The following is a 27,047-nucleotide window of genomic DNA, read 5'->3' on the forward strand; positions in this document are numbered from 1 at the left end:
TTCATCAGTGCTAATCTGCACAGCTCTGAACTCGCCACTCCTCTGCCCCACCCAGGCCTGTTTCAGTGGTGTCAGTGGCTGCGTACACACCATGCATTTAAGGCACATGACTTCCTCCAAAGAGTCCTGGGAATTGTAGTTTTCCCCCCTACAGAACTATGATTTCCAGCATCCTTTAACAAACTACAGTTCCCAATATTCTTTGGGGGGAAGTTGTGTGCTTTAAATGAATGGCATGTAGGCAGCCAGTGTCAGGAGGGGCACCCCATTGTTCTCTCCATTGCACTGGCCACTACTGCAAAGTATACAGTTGGCCAATTCTCGCAGGTGCCGAGAGGAAGGAAATGTTTTCTTGTTGCCCCAAAGAACAGGAGTAGAAACAACAGTTAGGAGTTTGAGGGAAGCAGATTCTGGTTAAATAATAGGTCCATTTAAAACAATATCATACCACTTTCAGCAGTTGTGACTTCCCGCAAGGAATCCTGGGGAAATCCTAGAGTGGTTTAACAACCAATTCCTCTTTGCAGGGAATGCTGTGAATTATAGCTCTGTGGGCAAAATAGGGATCACCTAAGAACTCTCGGCAGAGTTAACAAACTACATGTCCTATGATTCTTTGTGGGAAGCTATGACTGCTCAAAGTGATATGATACTGATTTAATTGTATTGTGCGGATGGGTTACTTCCACGGTCGCTCTCGCTTATTTGATAGTTCCATGATTCTGTGAAGAATTAGGTTTTCTGCTTTCTCCCCCCAAAAATCACTAAGCTCACCTTCACACTGTACATTTAAAGCACATGGCTCCCCCCCCCAAAAAAAAAATATCCTGGAAATTGTAGTTTGTTGCTCTTGTGGGGGGGTACATTTCAGTTCCCAGGGTTCTTTGGGAGAAGCCATGTGCTTTCAATGTATTGTGTGTACTCAGAGAAAGACCTTCCTTGTCCCAAGCCCTTGTGCTCCTCAGATGTGGTCCCGCTCAAAGTAGTAAGTTGTGCATTAGTCCTGAGTAGTACTTAATCACATCACGTTGAACAAATTGTACCAATTTAAGAGGAGAGCATTCTGTGTGTGTATGTGTGTGTTGAGCAGAGGAAAGGGCATCCGTGATAGATTTCAGTCGAAGGTGCCTCTGAGACACATGCAGAATTGATAATCATGTTCTTTGAAGAGGGAACAGAACACTGTTGCTGCAAACCAAGGTCATGAGGGCAGATGCTACACATCAAAGTGCCTCAGCCATAAGCTGTCTTTTCTCAGAGCAAAAGAATGCACATAGCATGTATTGCAGAGGCATCGCTGCATGGCAGACAAAGGTGATGGGAGTGTTTCCGTTGTTTGCCTTTCTGCTCTCCTCTGGTTTGCTTTAGTGCAGGGGTAGGCAACCTAAGGCCCAATTGCCTTCTAAATACGGCCTGCAGACGGTTTGGGAATCAGTGTGTTTTTACATGAGTAGAATGTGTACTTTTATTTAAAATGCATCTCTGGGTTATTTGTGGGGCATAGGAATTCGTTCATATTTTTTTTCAAAATACAGTCCAGCCCACCACATAGTCTGAGGGACGATAGACCGGCCCATGACTGGAAAAGGTTGTTGACCCCTGCTTTAGTGTAAGAGCCAGAATTCAAAGAGCTTCCTACAACTGAGATAAGCTCAAGGCTCTGCTCACTCCCTTTCCTACCTTTGGTTACTGTCGTTGTGTTACACAAACACCCTGCCTCCTGTTCAGATGATGCCCAGGGCAGGTTCTCCACCCTAGTTACACTACTGACTGTGTTAGGTGCTTTTGTTGGGGAAGGGATATACTCAGTAGATAAGATGATGGTGATGATGATGGTGATAATTTTATTATTTATATGGCACCCATCTGACACCTGTCTGGTTTGCCCCAGCCACGCTGGGCAGCTCCCAACAGAACTCCCAACAGAATATTAAAAACAGGATAAAACATCAAACATTAAAAAAAACCCCTAAACAGGACTGCCTTCAGGTGTCTTCTAAAAGTCATATAGTTGTTTATTTCCTTGAAATCTGATGGGAGGGCATTCCACAGGGAGGGCGCCACTACCAAGAAGATAGTAGCTTCATTTCTACTATCAGAAAGCCCCCGGAGCTAGACCTTGGTGTCTGGGCTGGACGGTGAAGGTGAAGACACTCCTTCAGGTATACAGGGTCAAGGCCATTTAGTGCTTTAAAGACCAGCATGCCAACACTATGAATTGTGCTCAGAAACATACTGAGAGCCAGTATAGATCTTTTAGTACTAGTGTTATATGGTCCCAGTGCCTGCTCCCAGTCACCAGTCTAGCTGCCACATTCTAGATTAGTTGTAGCTTCCTAGTCACCTTCAAAGGTAGCCCCATGTAAAGTGCATTGCAGTAGTCCAAATGCTTTGCATGCAAAGGGGCCCAGATACAATTCTTGATCTCTCCAGGCAGGGCTAGAGAGGCACCTGTCTGAAAGCCTGGAGACATGACCAGTCAGAGTCGACAATACTGGACCGTGTCAGTATAGAGCAACTTCCTATGTTCACTCTCTTCACATTCAAAGTAGCGTGACTTCTGCTGCTTGCTTGTTTGTTTATATTATTTTCTGTTCCCACTGTTCTTAAAATGAGTCGAGGACAGCAAGCATCAAAGTGGTAAAACAATACAATGAAGAGTTGTTGTTGTTTTAAAAAAACATATTTATAACATTAAAAAACATCTTTAAAAGAACATCTTTAAAAGAAAATGGAAAGAAGCAGAAGTCCCAGCAAAGGAAGAATGGATACAAAAACTTATGGAATATGCAGAGATGGCGAAACTTGCCGGGCGAATAAGAACTCAAGATAACAAACTTTTTATAAAAGGATGGAAATGGTTTATTGAATATTTACAGATAAATTGCAAACAGATAAGAACACTGGCAGGGTGACTGTAATAACCTGCAGTTTTATAAGAGTATATATTTAAAGTAGATGAATAAATGAGCAAATTAAGTTAATTCGAATATGCAGAAGATATTAAAAATAAAGTTAAGGAACTGCAGAAAGAGAGGGAAGGAAGTCAAGTTTTGAAATGTTAAAATGATTGTAAAATTAGTGAAATGTTTAAACCTGAAAAGCATAAAATTTAATAAATAAATAAAATAGCATCTTGCAGGTGGGTAGGACTAGATTACCCTTGGGTACTTCCCAGTTTTACAGTTATGTGATTCTATCTAAAGTATGCAAAAAACAAAAGTGGTACAAAGGACTGCATATTAAGGAAATAAAAGCTTTAGGCATGTAGAGCTATATGTGTGGTTCTTTCAAAAAATAAAATGGAAATAATTACCTATTGCCCAAAAAATGCATCCAAATGGCAAAAGCAGGGGGGTGGGCTTGGACCAGGCAATTGCCCAAATGGTCTCCTTTGCTGCCCCCTTCCCCCCATCAATAAAAATACATAGCTGAGGTTCTCCGCCCCCCCCCAACAAAAGGCCTGCCCCCCCCCAACAGAAATCCTGCAGTGACCTTTCAAAATATTGCACTATCCCCTACTTCAAGCTATGACATGGGACACGCTAGAACACACTAGAACAACCACATCTGGATTTCCAAAGGACATGGTACATTAGATTTAAAAAATGTGATCCTCATGAAATGCTGCTGATTCAGGGAAAACCTTACAAGGAATTCAGAACAATCCAACTTTTGTGGTTTGCCTTTGCTGTCTTGCATATTTGACTCCCCCTTACAGTTTTTATTACACGGTCCATATATATATACTGGATTGTTAGGGTGGTGGGTTTTTTTGTTGTTTTTTTGTTTTACATGAAACTATCTGCACCTGCTGGCTTGCCTATAAAATGTGGTTTCGAATATGAAGCAATAAAATCCTGCAATTAAACTTAAGACACACTATTCCAGTTATGGTCTGAATTCGCACAGTGGCAACAAGCCTTACACAATGCCCAAGGTGATGGGTTGTGTGTTTCTTTATAAAGTACATTTTGAATCAGGGAAATTGCCCCCCCCCCTTTAACCCTTTCCATGTACAGTGGTACCTCGGGTTAAGAACTTAATTCGTTCTGGAGGTCCGTTCTTAACCTGAAACTATTCTTAACCTGAAGCACCACCTTAGCTAATGGGGCCTCCTGCTGCCGCTGCACCACCACTGCATTATTTCTGTTCTCATCCTGAAGCAAGGTTCTTAACCCGAGGTAATATTTCTGGGTTAGCGGAATCTGTAACCTGAAGCGTCTGTAACCTGAAGCATCTGTAACCCGAGGTACCACTGTTGTTTCATATAACTGTCACTTTAAGGAAGGGCAGGGAATTGATTTTGGTCCAAGGACCAGATTCTGTGAAAGTTCCTACACACATCTCTCTATCCTCCATCCAGGTAATGAAGAGGCGTTACCACAGTTCAGTGGCACATTTCAGCCAGGCAAAAATGCTTGAGGAGGATGCAGTTCAGGGCTGGTGCAGGGTGTGGCTTATGGGGGAAGGTGGCCTGGGAAAGAGTGATGAGATAAAAGAAAAATAGGTGGGGGGGGCATGTTCAGCCCCTGGGGCCTCAGGTTCCCACCCTTCACTGCCTTAGGTCTTTTGACAAAACATACTTATTTTGGCTACCTCAGCACAATTAACTTCCCATTATTATTATTATTAGTAGTAGTAGTAGTAGTAGTAGTAGTAGTATTCTATACTGCCCTTCAACCAAGGATCACAGGGCAGTTTACAATATACAAACACAAAAATGCATAACATAGCAACAAACAACACCCCCACACACACACACACAAACAAACACACTTTAAAAAGCCATAGATTTGGAAAAGGCCTGGGGAAAGAGGAATGTTTTTGCTCAGCGCCTAAAGATATGTAACAAGGGCACCAGGTGAGCCTCCCTGGGTGCTTGCATTCCACAAGCAAGGAGCCACCTTAAGGTAAAGGTAAAGGTACCCCTGCCCGTACGGGCCAGTCTTGACAGACTCTGGGGTTGTGCGCCCATCTCACTTAAGAGGCCAGGGGCCAGCGCTGTCCGGAGACACTTCCGGGTCACGTGGCCAGTGTGACATCACTGCTCTGGCGAGCCAGAGCCGCACACGGAAACGCCGTTTACCTTCCCGCTGGTAAGCGGTCCCTATTTATCTACTTGCACCCGGAGGCGCTTTCGAACTGCTAGGTTGGCAGGCGCTGGGACCGAGCAGCGGGAGCGCACCCCGCCGCAGGGATTCGAACCGCCGACCTTTCGATCGGCAAGCTCTAGGCGCTGAGGCTTTAACCCACAGCGCCACCTGCGTCCCTGAACGCCACCTTAGAAACAAACAAAACCTTATTTGGAGAATGAGGCAAGGAAGTTTGCAAGCCAGCCCTGATCATTAGAATGTGTGACGGTTTCGTTTCCTTTAATAATGTATGCCTGGAATCTCTGACTGAAATATTAACTATGTTGAAGAGCGAATACAACTGCTGTGCCATGATCTCATCTCAAACATAATTCTGTCATTGTTTCATGAAGCGTGCTGTGCGACACGTACGTAATCATATTCGCAAAGAGCAAGAACGTCAGTCTCTGTCAAAGGCACTGAAATAAGGCTACTCTCAACAGACATCCTTTCGGACTACTGTCCCTCTGCTAAGGGCTCAGGAAGATGTGATCTCTTACTCATATAGTTAGCCCACCAGGTTTGCGATCTGAATCAAGCGGTACACCTGCTGTTCCAAAGTAGAGGAAGTTGTGGTCCTCCAGATTCTGTTGGACCCAAACTCCTGTCATCCTAACCCATTGGCCATGTTGGCTGCAGCTGATGGGACCTGGAGACCAACATCTGCAAAGCCACAGTTTCTCCAAACCCATACAATTTGCAACCACAGCTTTCCTCCCACTGTGAAATTTGCTTCAGAACTCCAATGGGAGGAAATGCCCTCCTTATGCCATGCTCCTGATCCAACTCAGGGAGAACCATGAGCTATTAAGAAAAGAAATCAGCTACACAAAGATTAAAGAGCGTTGGCAAAAACAGAATGCTCTGGGGAAAGCAGCAGATGCCAGGAACATTAGAAGTTTTGAGAAGAAAGAAGATCACCCCCAAAGGGGAAATACCAAAGTTATACCACTAAAACGCATCTGTGCACAAAGTGAGCACCTCCATAAGTAAACTCTTGCTTACTTATGCAGTTTACACTAACCTAATATTTCTTTGAGGCTCCTGAACTACGCAACTTTGTTGGCTCACATTAAGCCTTGAAATTTGATAGACTGAATCAAATACATTAATTTCAATTAGTTGTATGTGCTTAAGTGTGTTGATGCCAACAGCATCGATCCTAGAATTGAACATTCCATGGAACAGAACAAAATAAAACGTGAGCTTCAGCAGGGAAGAGAGCAGGAAGCTAATGCAACTTGTCTTTTAAACCATTGACAGCATAAGGTCTACAGGAACCATATTGTTTTTGTTATATCTAGGGCAGCCCAGTGGCCCAGCTTGGGAAGAGGCTGCTAACACCAACATAATATCAACAATTGTCACCAGGTTCCTATTAACTGCCAGCAGCAAAAGAAAGAGCCAAATTATACATCTTTAAGCAAGAGCTAACAAGCAATGTGAGCCAGTGTGGTGTAGTGGTTAAGAGTGGTAGTCTCATAATCTGGGGAACCGAGTTTGCGTCTCCGCTCCTCCACATGCAGCTGCTGGGTGACCTTGGGCCAGTCACACTTCTTTGAAGTCTCTCAGCCCCACTCACCTCACAGAGTTTTTGTTGTGGGGGAGGAAGGGAAAGGAGAATGTTAGCCGCTTTGAGACTCCTTAAAGGGAGTGAAAGGCGGGATATCAAATCCAAACTCTTCTTCAATGCTGACATATCCCAACACAGTGAGCATGGCAATATCAGTTAGTAAGGAAGGTTCCCCCACATTTCCCATACATAAAAGGGACCAATCAATGCAGAGTAATTGCAGAATGGCCACCTGGTGCTATCCTATACAACACAAATTCAGTACACAACCTGGCAAACACAGGGAGCATGCAAATGTTGCCCCTTGGGAAGAAGTGGGACTGTGCTCCTCACATTCTCAATCAACACTTATGGTAGCCTTCCCCAACCTGATGCTTCCATCATTGCCAATGGCAGTGGTATTCCAAAGAAAGATCTGGAGAAGATTGACTTGACCGCTCCTACAGACACCACCACACTATTCACTGTGCATTGCAGTGGCTCATGGGCCCATCAGCTGAAGCTTGCCAGCATTCCTGCAGGAAAAAGGGAATAGCTCACAGGTAGACCATGTGCAGCAATGTGGTTCCCCTTCTTGCCCTTTTCGGAAAGTGTGACCTACACCAGTTCAGCTATTAGGGAGAAAGGAAAACAGCTCACTTGCACACTGCATCCCTTCCATGTCACAAAACAAAGACTAGGTATATAGCCATCCTTAGAGCAGAGATTCGCAACACATCCTAAAATGTTGTACTTGTATCACAATGCATGAGTAATTCACATTTTAGGTTTTCTCCTGTTCTACTGAGTCACAACACCATAATCAAATATTTCCATAAATACAAAATGTGTCAACTTGAATTTTTCTGGCATTTCAGCGACACTAATTGTCCTTTCCCCCTTTCTCTCCCCAACCCCGGCTATTCTTTTGCCATATTTCTTAGAAAACAGCAGCTGTGTTTATTCAAATAGCAACACTCTGATGATCTGATGATAGGGTAATCTGCTCCTATACCAAGCACAACTGTCCTGCAGGAACCTTTTGCTGGACTCTATAGACATCATTGTTTGGGTGATAACAAGCCCTTCAACAGGCTCCCAAAGCTTCGTGTCCATCTGGTTAGTTTTCTCATTCTTTAAGCTGGTTAGTTTATTGAATTTCTTACTGCCTGTATCATATTTCCCCCCTTCAGTTCCTGCAGCATAATTTCCCCATGCATCATTGTCAAAAAGTAATTCCACAACATGAACAGTTTCACTCCAATAACTTCCAAGCAAAGGGACTTAAGCATTACTTTGAATTACAATAGAAACCAGCCTTTGCATTCATCTGGCTCTCAGGACAATAAATTCAGTGGGTCTGCCGGTGCTTCTTATGAAACAATGTGAGCTCGAATGCCATAATAACTTAGCAGGCAGTTTACATATCTAATGATCCAAGACAAAAGGAAACATGTGAACAACTAAATTAACTGTCTGAATTTAAAGCAAAACTCCCAGCCTCCCAGACATATGTAAAAAAAACCCCAACCACGTCTGTAGCAATGGAGCCTTGCACTTTCTACACCGTGCATTTACCACAAAAAAAAAGTTTCCCACACCTAGACCATCCAAAGGAGAAGGCAAAAACTGCTTAAATATGTATTTATATGCAGCTTGGGTGCCTGCTGATTCCAAGATTGTAAAGCTCATGCATTGTTAATTAAGCAGGTTTTCCACTTTAGATTGGCCATACTTGTTTATGCAACATTTTTCTATATACGTATTATGGCAACATCCAAAAGGATGAAACTATATAGGCAATATTTTTCATGTAGCCCCAGCCTTCTTCCTCAAAAGCCACAGCCATCACCAACGCACATGGAAACTCCTCAATCCCACTGTTTCACTTCTGCTTTTTCTGGCCTCACCACAGCAGAATAAAATTCCCTGATCACACCCAAACCAGGGTCCATGTCCATTCTGACTCCCTGAGTACCTTCAAAGAGCAACTTCAGTTTAAAATTGTTCATTTTCTATACATGGGATCATAAAAGACAGACCAAGGAAGTTCTTGAGCAAGCGTTTGTTTAGGGAAATGTACATTTTCCAAAAGCACACAAAGGGCATTTCCACATTTAGATTTCATATTTTTATTGTCACTGAAGACAACTCTCAAAATACTATAAAAAGTGTGAAGTGCTAGCATGAAGGAATTTTAAGGACTAGTGTAGAAAAAGATTGTCAGGAATAATAGGAACCGTCGGAGGTGAGGGATGAATTAGGCTCCAAATCGGGCCTTTGTTGTGGTGGCAGCTACCCTCTGCAATTCCCTTCCATCAAACAAGAGGGGTACCATGTCTACTCTCTTTTTGACGCTAACTGAGTACCTCCCTCTTCCAACAAGACTTTGGAGTGGAGACCTTTCTCTCAGTGGTGGAACTATTTTTAACTGTTTTTATATATGGAACATACTGGTTTTGATTTATTTATTTTTTTGCGCTTGGTTTTATGGTTGCAATTGTTTTATTATTGTGTATATATTTTTGTTGCAACCCAACTCTGGGACCTTATAGCAAAGGATGGGAAAGTTGCCCGTGAATAATGTAGCTATTGAGTTAATAGAAGTTCACCAACCTGACTGAGCCAATTGTCTCTGAAGAAGAATCACATACATGCCTTGAAATGCATTGGGCCATTCTGTTATTTTCAGTGGGCCTCTAAAGTCATTCTCCTCTTTGCTTTGCTTTTACCACTGCCCCCTCTTGTTCTAAAACTCACATTCGCCTAATACCATCCACGTAAACTGACTCAATCTGACTCATCGTGAAGAAACTGGCCGTGCGAATAATCACTCCTGTGAATTGCCCTCAAAGAAATACCGTAACTTTCAAGAGTCCCTCTTTTTACAGGGACAGTCCTAGAATTACAAAAGCTATCCCAGCTTCTGATATGATCTCAGAATGTCCCTACTGTATTTCCCCCACCAGTGCTGCCACCGCCTAGCTGGGGGGGGGGGGGAGCCAGTACTTCTCCCAAATGATGGTGGTGGCAGCAGTGAGGAACCATTCTGTTGCTTCTCCATGGCCTCTCCTTGGCGGCGGCTGCCGGTCTCCTCCCTTGGGCAGTTCGTAGCAGCTGTTAAACAGCGGGTGAGGAGCAGAGGCTATCACCGCTGAGGCCAAGCACCATATGATGCTCCGGCTCTGAGGGACAGGAAGGGGGCAGGGTCACTCTGGGCGGGAAGAAAGAGGTAGTGGAGTGGAACATAAAGAGCCTTGATTTTTTTTATTTTTAAAAAAATGCATTGTGCATCCATGTCTAATCTTGCCCCTTTCTAAAATTTATTTATCGGTGTGTGTGTGTGTTTTTCTATTTGTAAACCTACCATATAATATAATATTATAATATAATATAATATAATATAATATAATATAATATAATATAATATAATATAATAATAGTTTAAAGGGGGGCATGTGTGTTGTGTCCCATTGGTGTAGCGGTGGCGGCACTTACCCTGCTTCTGACAGGAAATGCTCTGACAGGAAACGACAACAAAAAATAGGGGTTGAGGAGTTGTGGGAGTGTGAGAAATGCCCCTATTTTCATCTGAGGAACGTTGGAGGGTATGAAACACTTGAACAAGGACTGGTCCCATCCCTGTGTATGACCCTCTGAGGCAACTCCTTGCGCAAAACTCCATATACGTCAGATGGCAACCTCTTTCTAGTAGTTGTTCTCAGGGGCACATTCAAAGAACAGGGAAGGTTATGCAACGTATTTCAGATTTTCTCACCAAGGATAGGATTTTTATCATTACTTTTGCACTGCTTCCCTCCTCATTCCAATTATCAGCTAATCTTGGAGGGGTAGGGTGGTTTTCCCCCCTTTATATATGTTTCATTTCAGGTGAAATCATAATGGCCTAGGACTGACTGTTTTGAAGGCACTGAAAAGGAGCTATGCTGCACATCTTCGCCATCAACCCATTCTTTCATACCTCTGCACTACCTTCAGGAAGCACCACAGCAGCCGTAAGTCATCGGCTAATTGTGGCAATGAAGTCCTTTGTAATAAAAGGTTTTTGCAAGGAAACGCTTACACAGATAGGCAGCATTTGTAAAAAAAATATACCACAATCAACCCTCTTGATTGTGATGATTAAACTCATTTGTTTCCCTCAAGTGAATTGGGGTGGCGGGGAGAGGGGGGGAAAGAAGTATACAAAAACAATCACATCTACATTCCCCTTCCTTGTATCTGACTTCAGACAGCTATAATTTACTAACCAACTTACACGGCTCCATGAGACAAATTCTATGTCTATAGCTTTCCATTACCGCTTAGCTGAGAGAGTATCCTAGGTATGCCAAATGCGTATAGGTACAGCAATCAATAGGGGGAATGGGGGAGGGCAGAGGGGGGAGGGGGCGGAACAACATAATCGAAAACTATGTAGCAGGGTACCTAGGAAGGAACTTGATTAAATATCCACCCATTGCCGCTATTTCTAATCTCGTGCTGTTCAGGTGTTTACAATCCCTTTTGTGTTAGCCTCATATAACCGGAGTCTGGTTTAATTGCTTAGCAAATGTAATTTTATTAAAGAGATAAAGATATAGCTAACGCTAATAAGCTGCCTTTGAAATATAGAGAGCCTTTCACGATTGGATTTTTAGTTAGCTTGCTCTTTCTTTAGAGACTAATTGATTTTCTTGACATCTCTTTAGCCTGGCAAACTGCCTGCCTAAGTACTTTATCTGACCTTCAGGCAGCTTGCCAGCTATTGATCCGGTATCTACAATGACTATGTTGTAGCAGCTCTTCCAACTTTGATAAGAGCTAATGTACCAGGGTCCTCAAGACAGGAAGTCAATGATCACAAAATTTCTATCAGGCTGCCTATCTGTGCCGCCTAATTATTTAAGAATTTCAAGTTGTGTCGAAACAAGAGCTTTCAACAGTTGTACCAGTTTGTTTGTTTTGCTCTGGGGAAATAAAGGCAAAATTTGGGGGGGGGGGTGGAGTATATGTAAACATATGAAAACATCCCATTTTTTGTTGCAGAAATGCAGACACACATGACCGTTGTAGCTATCTTATGATTCTATTCTATACGTCAAGTACGGAGAAGTCCTGCCCCACCCAGGTGTTGCTGAACTACAACTCCTATCTTCCCTAGCCATTGGCCATGCTTGCTGGGGCTAATGGGAGTTGTAGTTTAGCAAAAGGTTCCCCACCCTTGATATAGGTACAGTGGTACCTCGGGTTATGTACTTAATCCGTTCCGGAGGTCCGTTCTTAACCTGAAACTGTTCTTAACCTGAAGCACCACTTTAGCTAATGGGGCCTCCTGCTGCTGCCACGCCGCTGGAGCATGATTTCTGTTCTCATCCTGAAGCAAAGTTCTTAACCTGAGGTAATTTTTCTGGGTTAGCAGAGTCTGTAACCTGAAGCATATGTAACCTGAAGCGTATGTAGCCCGAGGTACCACTGTATTTGGAATTTCTACCTTGGAATGTGACGTGCCAGCTATTCTACCATGGATAACATATGGCTAAGATCCAAAGATCTGCATGTCTAGAGGGGCTTTAGGTTTGGTGTTTCCCAAAGGACAATTTCACCCACCCCCTGCTGCATGGCAAGCATATTTTGATACAGAGGAGACTTTCCAAAGTAGATGGTAATGTTGCAAGCTGTAATATGACATAGTGGCCTGTCCTTGGGCATGCCTGGCCTTTGGACCCTGAGTGTTATATGCACTCAGAATTCCTAACAGGGGAGCTATCTGGGCAAGAGCTGAAATGCAACATTAGAGCATCTGCTTTATATGCAGCAAAATCCCAAGTTCAATCATTTTAGTTCAGTTAAAAACATGATCTAGGAGGACTGGGAACGGATCTTCGTGAAGAGCTGCTGGAAGTTCAACTAGACATTACTCCAAGTTCAGAGGCAGCCCTGTTTGTGGACTTCCTGGGGACATCTGATTGGCCACTCTAGAAAGCAAGATGGGGGACTTAATGGACCTTTAGGCTGGTCCAGCTTAGCTCTCCTTATAGAATCATAGAATTGTAGAGTTTTAAGGGACCACAAGAGTCATCTAGGGCAACACCCTGCAACACAGGAATATTTTGCCCAACGTGGGGCTCAGACCCACAACACTGAGAGTCTCATGATCTGCAGGGTGAGCTTACACGGGCCACTAGCTCACTTTTTAATATTTACCCTTCGGTGCTTTTTGCTAAATGATTCACAAATTGCTAAACCACTTTACTATGTGAGAGGTGGGGAAAGAATAGAATCCATTCCCACCCTCAGAATTGCTTGTTGGTTTGTGTGTGTGTGTTTTTTTTAAAAAAAATGCAAGTCAAAAACTGTGATACTCTCAGCCATAAATTCCTGGTTTTCTGCTGTGTGATGACGTAACTGACTGGAAAATAACTACTATGCTAGCAACATTTTTCACTGAACAATTGATTTTAAATGACTAATTACAGAGTACAACACAATGAACTGATGTGAAACCTACCCAAGTTCCTTATAATAAATGGGCACTTTTAGCTGGCATTTTCAAAAATGCTGTACTAGGTTCTGTAGCCACCAAAATGATACAAACATTATTGGTACCACTCAGCATTTTTAGCAGATAAGATTGAGGAAGTTTGTCTCCTTTCAAAATGTGCTTCTTCAGTTATTTGGAAAACATATACATTTGCTTGAGATTCCATTGGCTGGAAAAACGCATTTTCGTTCCAGTATCCAGGAGGCTTTTCTTTCTGTTTGAAGCATTTTTCAATTATTTGTATCTGAACCTTCACGTAGCCCCTTGGGAGAGTTTTACTGTGCAATCCTAGCTATGTCTACTCAGAGTTGACTTAATGGGGACTCACCCAGGTAAGAAGGGTTAGGATTGCAGCCTTAGAATGTGTCTAGTCCTGCGTTTATTGTGGCATCACGGTCTTGTTCAGAATTCCCTCCCCTTGCCAATACTTGTTGTTTGTGTTGGAAGGAAAACTCCCATTGTTGATGGTGGAAAATTTTCTCCCATTGCAAACAGCAGTGATTGAAGGGAGAGTGGATTCTGATTGGAACTGTCATGGGGACAAAGAGTTAAAGCCTTTCCCGCTCAGTACCACAATCCTTATAGGGCTGTTTTAAAAAAAAATCAAGCACACCAGATCAAACTATGCGTCAAATGTTACATTTAGTTTGGCTCATAGACTTCCAGCCAGACAACTAACATGGCAGGACACCATGGGCATAGCCAGGATTTATGTTGGGGGGCAGACTTCATGGGGGGGGCATAACCTCAGTTATTTAAGTATTTTTTTGTTTACTTGATTAGGGGAGGGGGCAGCTGCCCCCTGCCCCCCCTCCCAGCTATGCCCATGCAAGACACCAATGGTAAAAGGAGTACCAAGAGGAATGGAAGAAATTTAAAGACTATTTAGCTAAATATGTTAAGATAACTTAAATAGAATTACTTGCGAGCATCAGATTGGCCTAGGATTTAAATAAGTGATGTTGTAGAATATTATGGTGTAAAAAAAAATGAAAAGAAAGAAAGATGTTAATTGACTAAGTAAATTTTATGTGGAAATAGTTTTGGAAAACTGCTACAATGATTTATATGGAAATTCAGCCAGGGGGATTTGAGGAAGTCACCCAACAATGTTAACAAAAGTGGAATTATTACAGCTAGGATAAATGTTTGTTTGTTTGTTTGTTTGTTTGTTTGTTTGTTTGTTTGTTTGTTTGTTTGTTTTTTGATGTTTTCTTTTTATTTGTTTGTTATAAATTTGGAAAACTAATTAAAAAATGGGGGGGGGGACACCAATGGTAAAGCTGCATTGTGTGCCTAGAGATTGTCCCCTGGACCTGACCAAGGGTTTTATGGCGCCTGAGAGTAAGCAGCTTTTCGCCGGTTTGAACTACGCAATCTCAAAAGGTGTAGAAAGGGAAAGAAGCCATAGCTTTCCAAGCAGTTTCATTAAAAATAAATAAATCTCAAAATAAGAAGGGATTGAATGCCTTGACTAGAGGAGGAACTGAGGTTGCATTGTACAGAAAAGAGCAGCGTTTCCATATGAATGTTTGTCTAACTTCGCTTTGAGATGATAGGAGGATTATGCAAGAATGCTGTGGGTCAGGGTAAAAAGTGCAAGTGTGCCGGCAGGTGGGTAGGCCCAAAAGCAAGCATGCACAATATTTCGGTGCAAATTTCTGCCTCTCCAACAAAACCAGATGTTACATTATCTCTGTGCAGCACTGTTACAAACAATACAAGGAGAAAAGACAGGCTCCTGCTTTTTGAAAGAGTTGGCAAACCCATTTATGCTTTCCTTTTCTGATCCCTGCCAGTGGCGTAGCGTGGGGGGTGCAGGGGGGGCCGGCCGCACCGGGCGCAGCATCTGGGGGTTAGGGTTAGGGGGCACAAATCCACGGGTTAGGGGGCGCAAATCCACGGGTTAGGGGGCGCAAATTACTTGCCTTTTTTTAAAAATAATTTTTATTAACTGGCCAATCACATCAAATTAAATCACATCATATAAATTCCGAATTACAAAGCCAAATTTTTAAATTTTGTTGGGGGAACCCATACTTCAAGATCCAAAGGGGAATTCAGATCATCTTCTTATTACTGCGTTAATGTCCAAATCAGTCCCAATCAGTCCAAACAAAGTTCATAATTCTATCCAGTCTTATCTTGGTGTTGACACATCATATCTTGTTCGTATAATTTCTCTTTTTCCTTTACGATCTCTTCTGTTAGTCTCCTTAAGCCGATAGCAAGTGTAATAATCCTGTGTGGATTTCCCGTTCCTCCACTAAGTCCAGATGGTTTCCATATATCTCCTTCGTAGATAACATCACTTTATCCATCGTAAATTTTGGCATTTGTCGCTCTTAAGTCCCACCGAGGAGTTGATTCACGATATGTAAACAACTCTATTTCTCTCTTTCTCCTCCCAGACCCAAGAGCTCCCACAATGCCTCACAAAATGGCGAACGGCATTTTTTCCTGACTGCGTCACTCCAAAACTCTTAGCTTTCCAGCTTCATCTTGAAACATTGCTTTGGATCGAAAGTTTATCTCCACACAGCCTTAAATTCACAGCTTAAGTCCCTAATTTCTGACTCATTAGGGGAGGGGGATTCTTGTTAAATCACATAAAAAGGTAGAGGCAGGTTTTTTCCCCCCCTCCCCCCTCAGTCATTACCGTATCTTGACGTTCTTCTCGTATTTTATTGTTGTCTTGTTATCAGAGATCTCTTCTGTCAGCAGTATTTACTCCCCTTTTTCCTTGATGTATGTGCAATTAATCATGTCCAAATTATTTCTTTTAAAGATCATTGCAACCAGCGGCGCGAATCGGGGACGGCGTCGAGGAGTGCCGAAAATCCCACAGGAGGGCTTTGTGCCTAGTGCCCCCACCCCCACAAATTCGGGGGTGGTATAGGGCACAGCAGGCAAGGGCCGTCCCCCCCATAATCCTGGGGGGGGTTAAGGAGGCTAATTACCCCCATCATAGCCTCCAAATTACCTCGTGTGGGTCGGAGAGATGTTATTGTCAGCCATCTTCCGATGCGCCACCTTGTCCCGGGTGCTGACAACCCACGCTACGCCACTGATCCCTGCATTCAAACACCAGCGCGATCTCACCTTCTGACTCTCTCTAAATGCTGCAATGTAAACTCTCTCTCTCACACACACACACACAGAGAGAGAGAGAGAGAGAGAGAGAGAGAGAGAGAAATATGCAGCTCCAAAGCAGGGGAACCGTTTTATGACCATAGGTTGTTTAGATTTAATATAGTCTGATCTGGATTAGCCTGCAATCGAAATGTCTTTGGTCTCGTTGAAATGCTGCAACAGTGCCCCAGACATAAGCAGAGATGCAAGACGCCTCCCAGACTATTTGGCACGGGCCCAGAAAACGATCAGCAAACAGACAGCCTTTGCAAAGCTTGCGCGGAAGCAAGGGAAGAGCTTTGATTTGACTAAGACTGGCTGTGGTCCTGGTTTATAAAATAAATGTATCTGACAGCAAAGTCATCAGCAGAGGTAAAAGGAAAGCTGAAGCATTGATGTGTAGTGGGGCCGGCATCTGTTCCTGAATACACACACACTTCAAACTGAGGTCAATCCTCCTAGAAGAATCCACTGTCTAAATTTCTCAAGTTCTGGGTGTGTGGTTATTATTTTTTAAAAAAAAAATAGACTCTGCTTAAATCATGGCTTCAAAATATTGTATTTATTTGTTTTCTTATTCATACTCATAGCCTTCACTTCAGTGAATGGTCCCAGGGTGGGTTGCAAAAATGTCATGAAAGCAAGTACGAATTAGGTTGCAAGCAAACCACAAAACTAACCAATAAGAAAGTTAACAGAGTGGCAGCCAAAAACCGAAATGGAGTGCCACCATGCCTCCCCAATAAAACTTGGGAAGGCAGAACATTTAGTCTGGCATGCAAGTAAAAAGTTATGGAGCTTGCAACACAGAGATGCTTCTGATCATTATCAACGAGCTAGAAACATTTATCATAAGGAATACAAGAAGGAGACGGGGAGCATGTTCCATTAACTCTTGAAAGCCTATATCCATGTTTGAGTAAAACAGTGATTGAACTCAGCTTCAGGGAAAGGGCATATCTCGGTGGTAGATTTTGCATGCAGAAGGACCTAGGTTCAATTTCTGGCATCTTCAGACAGGGCTGAAACTTGATAGGTTAAAAAAAAAAGGCAAAGTACCCCTGGATGGTTATGTCCAGTCTAAGGTGACTATGGGGTTGCGGCACTCATCTCACTTTCAGGCCGAGGGAGCCGGCATTTGTCCACAGACAGATTTCCAGGTGATGTGGCCAGCATGACTAAACCACTTCTGGCACAATGGAACACTGTGGCGGAAGCCAGAGCGCAAGGAAACACTGTTTAACTTCCCGCCGCAATGGTATCTATTTATCTACTTGCACTGAGCAGCTTTTGAACTGTTAGGTTGGCAGGAGCAAAGACAGAGGAACAGGAGCTCACCCCATCGCGGGGATTTGAACTGCTGACCTTCTGACTGGCAAGCCCAAGAGGCTCAGTTGTTTAGACCAGTGTTTCCCAACTTCGTGCCTCCAGCTGTTTTTGGACTACAATTCCCATCATCCCTTGCCACTGGTCTTGCTAGTCAGGGATGATGGGAGTTGTAGTTCAAAAACAGCTGGAGGCACAAGGTTGGGAAACACTGGTTTAGACCACAGCACCACCCGCATCCCTGAAACTTGATAGAGCTATGGCTGGACAGTGTAGGCTAGGGTTTCCCTAACTTGGGTCTCCAGCTGTTTTTGGACTACAAGTCCCATTAACCCTAGCTAGCAGGACCAGTGGTCAGAGATGATGGGAACTGTAGTTCAAAAACAGCTGGAGACCCAAGTTTGGGAAACCCCAGGTGTAGATAATCCTAAACTAAGAGTGTAAGAAGGGCTGCTGGATCAGATATATGGCGCATCTCGTCCAGCACCCTGATCTCACACTGGCCAACTAGAAGTCTATGGGAAGCACTTAAGCAGGACTTAAGCTCAACAGCACCTTCCCTACTTGAGTTCCCACCAACTGGCATTGAGAGGCATAGTGCTTCCATCGGTGAACGTAAAAGTAGCGTGGCTAGAAGCCATTGATTTCCTTTTCCTCTATGAATTTGTTTAATCCTCTTTTAAAGCCAGGACACGGGTGGCGCTGTGGGTTAAACCACAGAGCCTAGGACTTGCCGATCAGAAGGTCGGCGGTTCGAATCCCCGTGACGGGGTGAGCTCCCGTTGCTTGGTCCCTGCTCGTGCCAACCTAGCAGTTACAAAGCACATCAAAGTGCAAGTAGATAAATAGGCACTGCTCCAGCGGTAAGGTAAATGGCGTTTCCGTGCGCTACTCTGGTTCGCCAGAAGCGGCTTAGTCATGCTGGCCACATGACCTGGAAAAGCTGTCTGCAGACAAACGTTGGCACAGCAACCCCTGAGTCATCCGTGACTAGACCTAATGGTCAGGGGTCCCTTTACCTTTACCTTTTAAAGCCATCCAAGTTGGTGGCCATCACTGCCTTAAAAAGGTAAAGGTAAAGGCCTTACATAGAAGCAAATTTCCATACACTGTGTCCATTCTTTTGTCTGTCCTCAGTCTCCCAACATCCAGCTTCATTCAATGTCCCTGAGTTCCAGTGTCATGAGAGAAACTTTCCCTGTCCGCTTTCTGCATCCCATAAATAATTTTATCCACCTCTGCCACGTTTCTTCTTACTCACTTTTTCTCTAAACTAAAAAGTCCCATATATTGGGATTTTTCCTCTTAGGGGAGTTGCTAAAGCCCTGGTTGCCCTTTTCTAAACCTTCTCCAGCTCTAACATGGACCAGTTGTCTGACTATAAGCTAGATGGATCCCTGGTTGTGACTCGGTTAAGGCAGCTTCCTGTTTCTTAGGAGAAAATATAAATGTGGGCTTTCGTGGGAGCGACAGCTTTCCACAATTCATTGTTAGATTATGCTCATTTGGGGGGACCCTGGGAGATTTCTGGTGTCGCTTGCTTGCTACTGTGCTATGGTGAATATGTCCTAACAAACTGGAAAGAACTGAATGGAATAGACAAATGATGTAGCCTCATTCTGTAGCCCTTAATAGCTTCTGCAAAGAGGCAACCGCTCCTTCTTGAATGAACTGGACGAACTGTAGGGTTGGGAAGCATCTGAAAACCATCCTATCCCTTACACTATGGCAAAATTCTTCTGACCCAGCAGGCTATCCTGTATCATTTGAGCTACAAAGTGTCACAAGTAGAGAACAGAAACAAGCGAGGCATGCCCTCCCAGAGGAGTGTGTGGGACAGGCAGAGGAGACTTTATTAAGTCCAAGGCACTCCTAGCTTCAGCATCTCATCTCCCAGCAAACCTGTGGGGCATATGTCACTCCTGGCTGGGATCCTAAGCATACTTGGTTAGGAAATAGAATGAAATAAATGAGACTTACTTCTGGATAAACATGGTTAGGGTTGCAGCCAGGAATAACATAGCCTACTGGAGGCAGCTGCCTGCTCCCTGTCCTGCTGCTGGCTGGATGTTGATGCACCATAACTGAGTGGAGGAATGCTCTGCCTCCAGTTCCTCATCTTAAAAGAAAAAGAAACTGACATCTCCAGAGTGTGGAGGCATCAGGTAGCTTGTTTACCTTGTCCAGCCATTGTAACTTCCCAGTCTCAAACTAAAGGCTGGTGCCCATCCTTCACACATCAAAGTGATAGCATTGCAAGATACCTCTTAGTGGTATGACCTGCTCCAGATGACATCATAGTGATTTCAGGAGACATTGTGCTTTAAAGCCCTGGCTATTGGACTTCAGAGCACAGCATGAGGCTGCTTGAAAGCTCTTTTGCAAACAGCCCCAGGCTCTCTGAATCTCCAGAAGCTGGGCATTTAAAGTGCAGGATGTGACTGTTTACAAAAGGGCTTTCTAACAGCCCTGACTATGCTTTGACTGCACAGGTGATTTGCAGTAAATCAGCAAGAATTTCTGCCTTCCAGTTGTCTGACAATAGGAACAACTTTAAAGCTCTAAGTTAGGATTCCTAGAAAGAATGCTGGGCAGCAGGGTGGAGAGAAAGGAACCAAGAGTGGGTTTGTATGTGAAAGGACTTGTGAGTTTGTTCTGGTGCTGATTGCAAATTCCTGGGCTAGACATGTACTCAGAGGCACTCTGTTCCTTAGCGTTCTGAGCTGAGCTAGTAATTTACTCCAAGCTTGAAGTCTTTACACCCTTGGTTGAATGGGCAAATGGTCTAACTTGGGTAAAGCAGCTTGTGATATACTCCAGTGATGGCCAAACTTGGCCCTCCAGCTGTTTTTTGGACTACAACTCCCATCATCCCTAGCTAACGGGACCAGTGGTCAGGGATGATAGGAATTGTAGTCCCAAAACAGCTGGAGGGCCAAGTTTGGCCATCACTGATATACTCCGTACAGCATAGGGCAGGTGTGAAGAACCTTTGGGCTTCCAGATATTCCTAAAACTACAACTCCCATTATCCCTGGCCATTGGGTATGTTTGTTGGGGCTAATGGTAGCTGTGGTTCACCAACATCTGGAGGGTCAAATGTTCCCCAGAACTGCTGCAAGGTCTGCTTACACACACACATGACAACACAACGATAAGCCCCAGTATCCCAGATGATGGAGTTTTCGGAGCTAGCCGACCTAACCAGAAGAGTCCGCGACCAGGAGGAGGAGGAGTGTCAGGAAGAATGGACAAAATTTAATGATTATTTAGTTAAACATGTAAAATTAAATTAATTGGAAATAGCTTGCAGATATTTAATTGGCTTAGGATTTCATGCAAGTTAAGTGATGAATCAATATGTTTAATTTTAAAAATTAAAGGATATAAGGATGTTAATGTTTAAGTTAAATTTCATAAGAACTTTGATTTGGAAAACCATTAAAAGGAAGTGCATGGAAATTCAACCAAGGGGAAGAGAGGAAGTCACTTAACAATGTTAATAAGTGTAATTTTAATAAGGTTATGATCCATGTTTGTTTGTTTATTTGTTTGTTTTGTTTATAATTTTGTGAAAATTAATAAAAAAGGTATAGAAAAAAAGATAAGTCCCAGTATCCCTAAATAATTTTGCTACCACGCTACATTGTTATAGCAACTGCATACACAACATCACATGGGATGCATTTGTTTTCTATTCTTTACTTGATAACATGATTTAAAATGATTTTATCGGAGCAGCTAGGGATTCAGATGACCAGAGTACAGTCGTACCTTGGTTCTCAAACGTAATCCATTCTGGAAGTCCGGTCGACTTCCAAAATGTTCAAAACCAAGGTACGGCTTCTGATTGGCTGCAGGAGCTTTCTGCATCCAAGCAGAAGCCACATCGGATGTTCAGCTTCCGAAAAATGTTTGAAAACCGGAACACTTCTGGGTTTTCTGCATTCGGGAGCCAAAAAGTACCAAGGCGTTCGAGAACCAAGGTATGACAGTATTTTCCAAGTTAGGCAAACGCTCTAATGGGTCAGGCTTTGGGAGAAGCTAGCTCAGCATTTGCCTGCACTGCAGCTGGCCCCGAAATCTTTTGCCAATCTTGAAAGTCCCTCAGAAGGGATCTCCATCAATAAAAATGTCATTTTAATCACCATTATCTCAGTGATGCAAATGTAATATCCATTTTAAATGGTATGGGAAACTACCACGAAGCCATCTACAGACTACGAAGTCTTTTTACTTTTAATTACACATTTCTCACATGCACACGCACATTTACAATTTCAGCTTGATAACTGCTTCAGAAATTACCGCGTGAAGATAATACAGCTGTAAAAGCACTTCACAACCTCTGCCAATGCTTTTGGTGGATTCATAGTGCTGGCAGGGGGCTTTTTATAAAAAAGATACAACCGTACCAGAAATAAGTAATTTAACAGTGGTTCGGTGTAAAATTAGCTGAGGCTATGTAGTAAAAGGAGACGTCTGCAAAGTCTCGGTTTTCAAACCTACTTACTAACTATAGCCTGCGCTCGTTGACGGTGAGTGGAAGCACTAAGCCGCAAAACGCTTCAAGCACTGCAGCCTAGATATAGGGTCAATGTTGTTGTTTTTCACCCTTGTCAACATTGTGCAGCCTCACAGTGAAGTGACCGTTGCTAGATGAGTTATAATTCACAGGGAACAAGCTAGCAGTTCACCATGGGCATCTAGTTTCATTAGCACATCCCAAAAGCCAGAGGAAGCCAGTGACCAAGGGGATATCAGGTTTCTTTTCGTCAAGCTATCCACAGGGCCAAGTTCTGATCCTGGTCCTTTGCCTACTTGTTGGCATTCCATTCTTTAGGTTTGCACTAAGGAAACTGTCTCTCTGCGACTTCATTACTTGGGCGCAGCAGCAGGCCAACGGTGTGTTCAGCCTCAACTTGATACGGTTGTGTCTACTGAATCCCTGGGGAGTAATACTGACCTTTGTCAAGTGGGAAGCAGCTCTCTGGAGAATAATGAATCTATTCACAAGGTGGGATACCCAGGCTTCTCCTGCGCAGGAGAACTGGCTTCCTATATTCGCTGTGCTTTGCAATTCTCCACCGTGGTTTTGCTCCTCTCTTTGTTATTTGGATGTTGGTTGCTTTTATTTTATGGTTTCTATTGTACATTGTACTTACTTAAACTGTGATCTGTTTGCAACCCACTCTGAGAACATTAAGCAAAGGGCAGTGTGTAAATACAAATAATGAATAAATACAAACACAAATAAATAATAAATACAAATAAAGGAAATAATTCAGGAGAATAAACAACAAAGGCTGGATGTATCTGCCTTTGACTAGACAACCCATTTATTAAGCATTCATCCCAATTTGTTTGTGGGGAGGTTAGATGATGTTGCATCGAAGCCAATGCCGTGCCAGTGCTTCTCAAACCAGCTGATAGAGTGGACCAGCAATTCCACCCCCCTCAATGTGCCAGGGACCAGTACCATATTTGGTCCCTAGAGCATCCCACCCAACTTGGGTTGTGGTGAAGTTGCTAAGCCACAGTTTCCAGTGCATTTTCCCATCACTTTCCTTATTGCAAAAAGTCCAGTCTTTGGGGAAGGGGGTTTGAGGTGTAAGACCTCTGAATCAACTATAATTGTGCCCCTGAATTTGCTGGAATGTGATTGAATCCCACCTAAAAAGTAGAATCATAGAGTTATAGAATTGGAAAGGATCACGAGGGTCGTTTAGTCCAAGCCCCTGCAATGCAGGAATCTTTTGACCAAAGTGGAGCTCAAACCAACAACCCTGAGACTAAGAGTCTCATCCTGTATTGTATGAGCAGCCCCTCAAGCTGTTCTCACCCGTTTTCCCTGATCTGACTCACCCCTCCATGATTGTCATTGAGGCTCATAATACCTGACATCTCCAGGTAGGTCTGGAAACATGCCTGTCTGGTGCCCTGGAGAACCATGTCTAGTCAGTGCTAACAGTATTGAGCTAGATGGACCAATGGGACACAGGTGGCACTGTGGTCTAAACCACCGAGCCTCTTGGGCTTGCCAATCTGAAGGTTGGTGGTTTGAATCCCCTTGACGGAATGAGCTCCCATTGCCCTGTCCCAGCTCCTGCCAACCTAGCATTTTGAAAGCCCATCAGTGCAAGTAGATAAATAGGTACCGCTGCGGCAGAAAAGTAAACACCATTTCCGTGCGCTCTGGTTTCCGTCACAGTGTCCCGTTGCACCAAAAGCAGTTAAGTCATGCTGGCCACATGACCCAGAAAACTGTTTGTGGACAAACACTGACGCCCTCGGCCTGAAAGCGAGATGAGCACCGCAACCCCATAGTCACCTTTGACTGGACTTAACCATCCAGGGGTCCTTGACCTTGACCTTTTTTTACCTAGATGGACCAATCTTCTGACTAAGGTATAAGGCCTCTTCCTATATACCATCCAAACAGGGCTGTCACCAAATCCTATAGTCCCTCACTTGGTAGAAACCAGGTGTAGAATTGTGCCTTTACATTTGGGGAAAGCAGAGGGCTAATGAATGCCTAACGCTTGAGTAAGAAAATGAAAATCAATACCCATAACATACTATTTTCTCATCTGCTGTCTTTACATACCAGACGGTTTACTGTTATTTTACAAGTCAGTAAATATATACATTGTCTGCCAAGGAAAAGAAAGCAGTCTTTTCCAAGACCTCCTTCTCTTCTCTGCCAGGGCTTTTTTTATATATAACTGGCAATGCAGATTCAGGTGAAACTTTAGTCTGTCGTTTTAAGGTTCTCATGGGCGGAGGGTGGGGGATGGAGAAACCTGCCATCATCTTTTCCAGTATCTCTGTGCTTACATTTCCTCATCAAGAAGACACTCTCAGGGAGACGACATACATATTTAAACGATGGGAAGCAAGCACGAGATCTCATGGGGCCTAATGAGAGCGACTTCTGAAATTATCACAATTATCATTCCATTATTGCAAGACAAACAACCTCATTTATTATGCTGGGCTGCTGCTAAGCTCTGGATTCCTTCCTGCTCAGTTACACAGCTGGTAACTTAAGTACGCCGCACAAGCAGCATTTGCATTGAGTACTTCATTAATTTTTATTTTAAAAAAATATTACAGAGCTCTGGAACTTGGGCAGATCCCCAGTAAAAGGGCAGCCGTCCAGCATCATTTCACCAGAAATAAATGTAGTTTGACATTTTAAACCACGGGGACATGGTGTTTGTTTAAAACAAAACAAAAAAAATGGACTCTTTTGGAGGAGGAGGAGGAGGAGGAGGAGAAGAAGAAGAAGAAGAAGAAGAAGAAGAAGAAGAAGAAGAAGAAGAAGAAGAGGAGGAGGAGGAGGAGGAGGAGGAGGAAGAAGAAGAAGAAGAACAACATCTTAATTGGCAAAAAAAAACCCCACTTCATCTTAAAAAGAAGGTGACTACAATGCAGCTGTATGAGTTGAGCATACTGCAGTTGTTTAGCACACAAATCTGATCGAAATGGACTCAGGGTCTGTAAACACTCCCATTTACACTGCATCCAGGTGCTCCTATCACAGGTCTGGGAAGCAGTATACACACAATGTTAGCCACGATTCATTTCTTACCTGTAACTATCCTGTGGTTTATTATGAAATCGGGCCGTTTGATCTGTTCGTCCCCAAACCAGATTCAATCGGAATTGAGAAAAGCAACAACTTAGCTGTGTTTCAATCCAGTAATGTGTACACACAGCCAAGAACAAATGGACTTGTTACAATTGGTACTTGTAGAACAGCAGGAATCCCAGTAAACATCCAGACTTGGTATTTATATAAAGTATACAGTGGTACCTTGGGTTAAGTACCGGTACTTAATTCTTTCCGGAGGTCTGTTCTTAACCTGAAACTGTTCTTAACCTGAAACACCACTTTAGCTAATGGGGCCTCCTGCTGCTGCCACGCCCCCGGAGCACAATTTCTGTTCTCATCCTGAAGCAAAGTTCTTAACCCGAGGTAATATTTCTGGGTTAGCGGAGTCTGTAACCTGAAGCATATGTAACCTGAGGTACCACTGTATATCACTGACTTAAAATACAGATACAGTGGTACCTCTGGTTACATACTTAATTCATTTCAGAGATCTGTTCTTAACCTAAAACTGTTCTTAACCTGAAGCACCACTTTAGCTAATGGGGCCTCCCACTGCTGCCGCACCACCACCTCGTGATTTCTATTCTCATCCTGAAGCAAAGTTCTTAACCCGAGGTACTATTTCTGGATTAGCGGAGTCTGTAATCTGAAGCGTCTGTAACCTGAAGCGTATGTAACCCGAGGTACCACTGTAGGCTGTTCTTTCACTCAGCTTCAGTTCCAAGCTGGTTGGGGCGAGGGGAGAGACAAATCAAAACCCAGAGCACTTCGAAGGAGGAGAAGTGGGGGAGGTAGGGTGCAAAATCACAACTCAGACACATGTACAAGCCCCCCCCCCCCGGTGTGGACAGCAAGTGGCAGAACAGTAACCAAGAGCCACGACACAGAAACGTAATGTTTCCAATATGCACCTAGAAAAATCAGGTTTTTGTGCCTCATTTTGACATAGAGCCCCTGTCTGGAAAGGAAAGGGTTTAAGGGGGAAGGTGTAGCTTTCTGACAGAAGTGCCTAGAAAGAGGAGGACCCTATACCCCAGGCATGTCCAAAGTCCGTTCTGGGGGCCTGCTGGTCAGTTTAATCTGGCCCCTGTGGCAGTTTATTTCCCGGGGTAAAATCCCAAAAAAAGCTCAACAACTTTACTCCTTGGTCAATCCTTGACCTTGGTTGGCCCTCATGCATGTTCACTTCATCAAATCTGGCCCGCTTTGAAAAAAAGTTTGAGCACCCTTGCAGTATACCCTATAGAAGGAGTTAGCTTTAAAGGGGGGGGAGTGGTAAAGAGAAAGATTAAGAAGGAGCGCAGTGTTTTTGCTTAGCTGCCCGGGTGGCAGTCAGTTTTGTGGATGTGTGTCTCCCCCTGGCCATAAGAATAGTTCTGCTATTCAAGCCAGTAGACCAGCCACACAGAAGCCTGTGGGATGGGAAGCGCACAAGTGGGACCTGAGTGCAACATCACTTCCCCACTCTTGTGTTTTCCAGCAACTGGTATTAAGAAGCATTACTGCTCCTGAAAACCAAGCACAATGAATCGGTCTATATGTATTGGTCCTTTCTCTCTGATGTTGAGCCCTGCATAACTGCAGGCCATCCACCAGCCACTAAAAATGTATCAGTGTGTGCCACTGTCTTCACACAGTTCCTCTGTACTCTGCCAGCACAAAGCAAACCTCATGTCCTTCTGCAGCACAGATTGTTTTGTAAAATGTAAAGCCCTGCCTTGATGTTTTATTGTTGGTTCT

The sequence above is a fragment of the Podarcis cretensis genome (genome assembly GCF_951804945.1).
Source record: "Podarcis cretensis genome assembly, chromosome: 1".
NCBI lineage: Eukaryota > Metazoa > Chordata > Lepidosauria > Squamata > Lacertidae > Podarcis > Podarcis cretensis.